Source organism: Triticum urartu, chromosome 5A, assembly GCF_056163025.1.
Source record: "Triticum urartu cultivar PI428250 chromosome 5A, HENAU_Tu73, whole genome shotgun sequence".
Classification (NCBI taxonomy): Eukaryota; Viridiplantae; Streptophyta; class Magnoliopsida; order Poales; family Poaceae; genus Triticum; species Triticum urartu.
The window spans coordinates 496,624,634-496,631,646 of NC_141877.1; the positions used below are offsets into that span (position 1 = coordinate 496,624,634).

Consider the following 7,013-nt stretch of genomic DNA (forward strand, 5'->3'; position numbering starts at 1 on the left):
AACTTTATATGTAAATGGGGTAGAAAAATGCCTAGTTTAACATGGTGCACTCTTCTTCCATGTTTAACAACTCTAAAATATGGTTTAGGGCATAAAAGTACCTAATCTAATATATGCTCATGAGGATTTTTCTGGACTTGTTGCTTGTTGTCCCGGCCTCATTTAAACTTGCCTAGATAGATAGTTTTCATATGCTTCACCTCTTGCCATGTTTAACAACATTTAATATTGTTGGGTACCTAAACGAGAGAGAACTAAATAAGTCATGCGGTGTTTCGTCAATATGCAACTCGTTGCATATTGAGCTCCACTTAACTTGTAGTTTTGCTTGTGCACCTTGCCATGCCATGCCTCATTAAACCGGACATGCATCATACTTGGTTGTGCATCATGCCATGTTTATGTGATGGTTGTTTACTATGTTGCTTGCTTCTTTCCGGGTTGCTTCTCTCGTTAGCTTCGGTTTCGTTCCGGGAGTTGTGAGGATTCGTTCGACTACTTCCGTTTGTCTTCTTCATGGACTCGTTCTTCTTTCTTGCGGGATCTCAGGCAAGATGGCCATACCCTCAAAATCACTTCTATCTTTGCTTGCTAGTTGTTTGCTCTATTGCTATGCCGCGCTACCTACCACTTGCTATATCATGCCTCCCATATTGCCATGTCAAGACTCTAACCCATCTTTCCTAGCAAACCGTTGTTTGGCTATGTTACCGCTTTTGCTCAGCCCCTCTTATAAGTGTTGCTAGTTGCAGGTGAATATGAAGCTTGTTCCATGTTGGAACATGGATATTGTTGGGATATCATTATTATCTCTTATTTACTTTAATGCATCTATATACTTGGTAAAGGGTGGAAGGCTCGGCCTTATGCCTGGTGTTTTGTTCCACTCTTGCCGCCCTAGTTTCCATCATACCGGTGTTATGTTCCTTGATTTTGCGTCCCTTACGCGGTTGGGTGTTATGGGAACCCCTTGACAGTTCACGTTGAATAAAACTCCTCCAGCAAGGCCCATCCTTGGTTTTACCATTTGCCTCACCACCACCTACTTTTCCCTTGGGAGTCGCGCTCTCGAGGGTCATCTTTATTTTAACCACCCCCCTCGGGCCAGTGCTTCTCTAAGTGTTGGTCCGAACCGGGCAGCCTGTAGGGCCACCTCGGGGAAACTTGAGGGTTGGTTTTACTCGTAGCTTGACCTATCCGGTGTTGCCCTGAGAACGAGATATGTGCAGCTCCTATTGGGATTGTCAGCACATCGGGTGGCTTTGCCGGTCTTGTTTTACCATTGTCGAAATGTCTTGTAACCGGGATTTCGAGTCTGATCGGGTCTTCCTGGGAGAAGGAATATCCTTCGTTGATCGTGAGAGCTTGTGATGGGCTAAGTTGGGACACCCCTGCAGGGTATAAACTTTCGAGAGCCGTGCCCGTGGTTATGTGGCAGATGGGAATTTGTTAATATCCGGTTGTAGAGAACTTGACACTTAACTTAATTAAAATGAATCAACCGCGTGTGTAGCCGTGATGGTCTCTTCTCGGCGGAGTCCGGGAAGTGAACACGGGTCTTGTGTTATGCTTGAACGTAAGTAGTTTTAGGATCACTTCTTTATCACTTCTTGATCACGACCGTTGCATTGCTTCTCTTCTCGCTCTTATTTGCGTATGTTGGCCACCATATATGCTTAGTGTTTGCTGCAGCTCCACCTCACTACCCTTTCCTACCCATAAGCTTAAGTAGTCTTGATCTCGTGGGTGTGAGATTGCTGAGTCCTCGTGACTCACAGATACTTCCAAACAGTTGCAGGTGCCGATGATACCAGTGCAGATGATGCTACCAAGCTCAAGTGGGAGCTCGATGAAGATCTTGACCGTTGTGTTGTGTATTTTCCGGTTGATCAGTAGTGGAGCCCAGTTGGGACGATCGGGGATCTAGCAATTGGGGTTGTCTTCTTTTGTTTTGGTTCCGTAGTCGGACCTTGATTGTACTCTGGATGTTGTATGTTTAACTTGTAATTGTGTGAAGTGGCGATTGTAAGCCAAGTCTTTATCCCTTCCTTATTCAGTACATGGGATTGTGTGAAGATTACCCCTCTTGCGACAAACCTACCATGCGGCTAGGCCTCTAAGTCGTGCCCCGACACGTGGGAGATATAGCCGCATTGTGGGTGTTACAATAAGGTAGAAAATAATCTACCAGGAAAACCCTTTGTGAGGTTATCTGCTAATTGATTTGATGTATTTACATACGACATGCAGATAATTCTGAGATATAGCTTCTCCTTAATGAAGTGACGATTTATCTCAATGTGTTTTGTTCGGTCATGTTGCACATGATTGTTAGCAATACCGAGGGCTGCCTTATTACCACAGTACAACATCAATGGTTTTGATTGGAATAGGCCTAGCTCCATCAACAAGATCCATAGCCATAATACTTCACAGACACCATGTGTCATGGATCTGAATTCAGCTTCAGCTGTGGATCGTGCTACAATAGTTTGCTTCTTACTACGCCATGTAACAACATTACCTTCAACAAATGTGCAATAGCTTGATGTTGATCTTCGGTCGTCCATGGAACCGGCCCAATCCGCGTCAGTGTAGCAGTCTACTTGCAAATGGTTGTGTGATGTGTATAATAATCCTTGACCAGGAAAACCCTTGAGGTATCTAATTATTCGAACAACAGCATCCATATGATGAGTTCGAGAATCATGCATGAACTGACTTACAACACTTATAGCAAAAGCAATATCCGGACGGGTATGAGATAAATAAATTAGTCGCCCAACAAGTCTTTGATACCGCTCTCGATCGACAGGCCCTCCATCTCCATCATGAAGACGATGATTTTGCTCAATTGGGGTAGGAGTTGGGCGACACCCAGACATTCCGGTGTCTGAGAGCAAATCTAAGACATACTTTCTTTGAGAGAGATAAATTCCTTTTGAGCTACAAGAGACTTCAATCCCAAGAAAGTATCGAAGTAGCCCCAAGTCTTTGACCTCAAACTCTCGCGCCAATTGCAATTTTAATCGAGCAATCTCTTCGGAGTCATCCCTAGTGATAACAATATCATCAATATAAACTATTGAAATAGCAACATTCCTTGCATTACGTTTATAGAATAAAGTTTGATCGGCATTGCTTTGCTTGTAACCCATTTGAAGAATTACTCGCCGAAACCGATCAAACCAAGCGCACGGGGATTGATTCAAGCCATACAAGGATCGATGTAAGCGTAGGACTTTATCTTTAGTTTGAGCAGTGCTAAAACCAGGTGGAATTTGCATATATATTTCCTCTTGAAGATCACCATGCAAAAATGCATTCTTCACATCTAGTTGGAATAGGTCCCATCCAAGGTTTGCTGCACATGCTATTAGAGTTCTTACAGAGTTCATTTTTGTAACCGGTGCGAATGTCTCATCATAGTCAATCCCATATGTTTGGGTATATCCCTTCGCTACTAGGCGAGCTTTGTACCGTTCCACTTTGCCATCAGGATTTTCCTTGACCGTGTACACCCACTTACAACCCACAGGCTCTTTACCCATTGGCAGCGTCACAAGTTCCCAAGTTCTATTTTTCTCCAAAGCTTTCATTTCCTCGATCATTGTTATTTTCCAATTTTGGGTATGGATATGGAGTCAAGGGAAGCAATAAAACTTTTGAACAAAGGATTACAATTATCATAGGAGATGAACTTGGCGATGTCATGTTTGTGGCCAACATAATCTTTCAGATGTGGTGGTGTAACTGGACGTCTAACAGGCTTACGTAGAGCAATAGGAAGATCATGAACAATAGGAAGGTTTGGAATAACAGTAGAGGGTTCAGTACCTTGCTCCAGTGTGTCTTGTATCACTGAATTAGGGGACAGTGACATGGAATCTAGAGACACCGGCGTGATGTGTTGTACCACATGTTCAGTAGATGACATGTCATGTTCCTGCCCCTCTTGAACACTGGAGTTGCTATTGTTCTCACCCGTGTTCATGGTGTTTGTGTTTTCCTCCCCCTGTGTACCTTGCCCATATTGAGGTGTGTCGCCAAGTGAAGGAGCGGGAATGGACCAAATAAGAACATCTCTACCAACAACATTCTCCCCCTCTCGACCAATCCTAGAAATAGGAGTGGTAGAGGAAGAAGGATGCCATGCACCAAAGGTAGGGGGATAAAATGACTCATTTTCACGAAAAGTAACATCCATACTCACAAAAAACCGCCGCTCAGCCGGGCACCAGCAGCGATAGCCTTTCTGAGTGGGAGAATACCCAACGAAAATACAACGAACAGCATGAGGATCAAGTTTTCCTACTGAATTTTTGTAATCATGTACAAAACAAACACATCCAAATACTTTTGGTGGCACAATAAAAGGATTCGAACCACTCAGACATTCAATTAGGGTTTTTTAATTCAAAATGTGTGAGGGCATACGGTTTATCAAATATGCTGCTGTTTTAACCACCTTGCCCCAAAGAAACTTTGGCGCATGCATTGTAAACATGAGAGAGCGTGCAACCTCCAACAAATGTCTATTTTTCGTTCAGCGACACCATTTTGAGGAGTATCAACACATGTTGTTTGGTGTATAATGCCATTGGAGGATAGAAAATAATAGAAATCATTATTAACATACTCAGTGCCATTGTCTGAACGAAAAACTTTCGCCTTTGCATTATATTGGTTGCAGACCAAAGCGTGGAAATCTTTGAATGCGTTGAAAACATCACATTTTTGTTTCAGTAGGTAAATCCAAGTACATCGACTAAAACCATCAATAAAGGTTACAAACCAACGATCTCCCAAAAGAGAGGTTGTGACGGAAGGATCCCAAACATCTGAGTGAATAATATCAAAGGGAGTTTGACTTCTTTCACTACTAGTAGGATACGTGGCCCTTGTATGCTTAGCAAGTTCACATGCATCGCATACAAGCTTATCCTTGTAGTAGGAAGCAAAAAGAGAAGGAAATACACGAGATAAAACATGGAAAGACAAATGACCAAGTCTGCGGTGAAGTAATAGCAACTCATCTGTGGATGAGGTACATGCAGCAAGTGCAAGCGGGGCTGCAACATTGTCGAGGTAGTACAGACCATCACGCTCGGTGCCAGTCCCAAGTACCTTCCCTGTCTTCAGATCCTAGAAGACACAAAAGCAAGGTTCAAACCAAGCTCTACAATTAAGCGACTTCGTAATTCAACTGACAGAGAGAAGATTTACTGGAAAATCTGGAACATGTAAAACTGGGGTTAAATATAAAGAAGGTGTACAACTAATAGTTCCACTCCCCATTATAGGGGCTAAGGATCCATCAGCTATACGGACCCTATCTTTTCCTGATCTAGGAATATAAGAAGAGAACTCCTTAGGGGAACCTGTTATATGGTTAGTAGCTCCAGAATCTATTATCCAAGGAGAATATGTAGATTTAATTGGATGATGCGAGTAGTTCACACCTTGAGATGCATGGTAACTGGACACAGAGCCAGCAGGAACTTCATTAGACACAGCTAAGAGTTTTGATTTAAATTCCTCGAGAGCTTGTGCAGCTGCCATTGATAATTCACTTGTGGATGAAGTGAGATGCACACGATCTTGCTTCTTCCCTAGGGCATCACCAAACTTGAGCCGGCCATTTCGTTGTTGCCACCCAGGTGGATATCCAATTAGGTCAAAACAATTTTTCTTTATGTGGCCAGTTTGCTCGCAGTGATCACATACTACCTTTGGTTTCCTCCTGTACTCAAACTTAGTAGTATTTGCTTGATCATTGTTAGAAGCAACAAAAGATGTAGTATGAGCCTGTGAAGAGAGAGCAGCATGAGTGTCAGCACTTGCATGTGGGGTCATGATTTGGTTTGATAACCGAGTCTCCTCTTCGAGAACACTAGATACTGCTTCATCAAGGGTGGGCCAATCCGGAGCTGAATAGATCATTTGTCTTCGAAGATCAAACTCTTTGTTTAGCCCTTCCAAAAAGGTTTGAACAAGAATGGGCTGAAACCATTCATGAAGAAGAGCTAAGTCTTTTGGATCATTAGACTTGAAAGGATGAAAGAACTCAAGGTCTCTGTATAACCTTTTCAGCTCACCGGCATAATCTGTTATAGACCTCTCTCCTTGTTTAAGATTTCTCATCTCATGGAGCACCATTGTCACTTGCATCTTGTTTGTTTTGCCAGAGAGTTGCTGCCAATTTCCTTCCACACTTCTATTGTAGTTTGTAGGTTCTCAACCTGCTCACGAACTGAAGGCTCCATTGACCCCAACAACCACACCATAACACGCTGCTCATTCTGTTCCCATTGCTCCAACTCCAATTTATCATCTGGTTTCATAGAAGTGTCATCAAAAAAATGTGTGAGGCCATGAGATCCTAGAACGAGAGTAGCATGTCGTGACCAACTGAAATAATTTCCAGGTCCAGAAAGCCTGATCGGGTTAGGCTCCAAAGTGATGGTTCCTTTAGATTTTTGCTGGAATTGCTCAACAAGCTGGGCAAATAACTTTTGCATACTCTCACATAATCTGTCTACACTGGCATCTCCCATCTTGTCTTTATTTTTATCTCCCATACAATCAGGTCACAGCCAGATCACTACTTCACCAAACACTCAGGTTCTAGAAAAAACACAACACACTTATACTGACAACAAAACAGAGGATGAACTGTACTTGTAGTGCACACCTGAGCAAATCGCATGGAACAACCTAACCTTGCATCAATCGGACATCCAGCTAGCTAGCTTACTTCTTGGATAGAGACAACTCTATGAAGACACAGCAGCACCAAGCAATTTTTCCAGCGACAGCACAGACGCACCGGTCGGCGAATGCGACGGGATACAGCAGACTTGCGGTCGCGGTGGAGCTTGCCGCAACCTCTAGAAGAAAACTAAGGTGACGAAGATGCAGTGATGCAAGGATGACGACGACGACGGCGCTCTACGGCACCTCGGAGACGGCGACGATGGTGCTCTACGGCACCTCGCAGACAACGGCGGCGG

At 43.5% G+C, this 7,013-nt stretch overlaps 1 pseudogene; it reads right to left on the reverse strand.

Moving 5' to 3' along the window:
• Positions 1-4,742: 4,742 nt before the first annotated feature.
• Positions 4,743-6,581, reverse strand: LOC147972245 (uncharacterized; annotated as a pseudogene).
• Between the last annotated feature and the right edge of the window lie 432 nt (positions 6,582-7,013).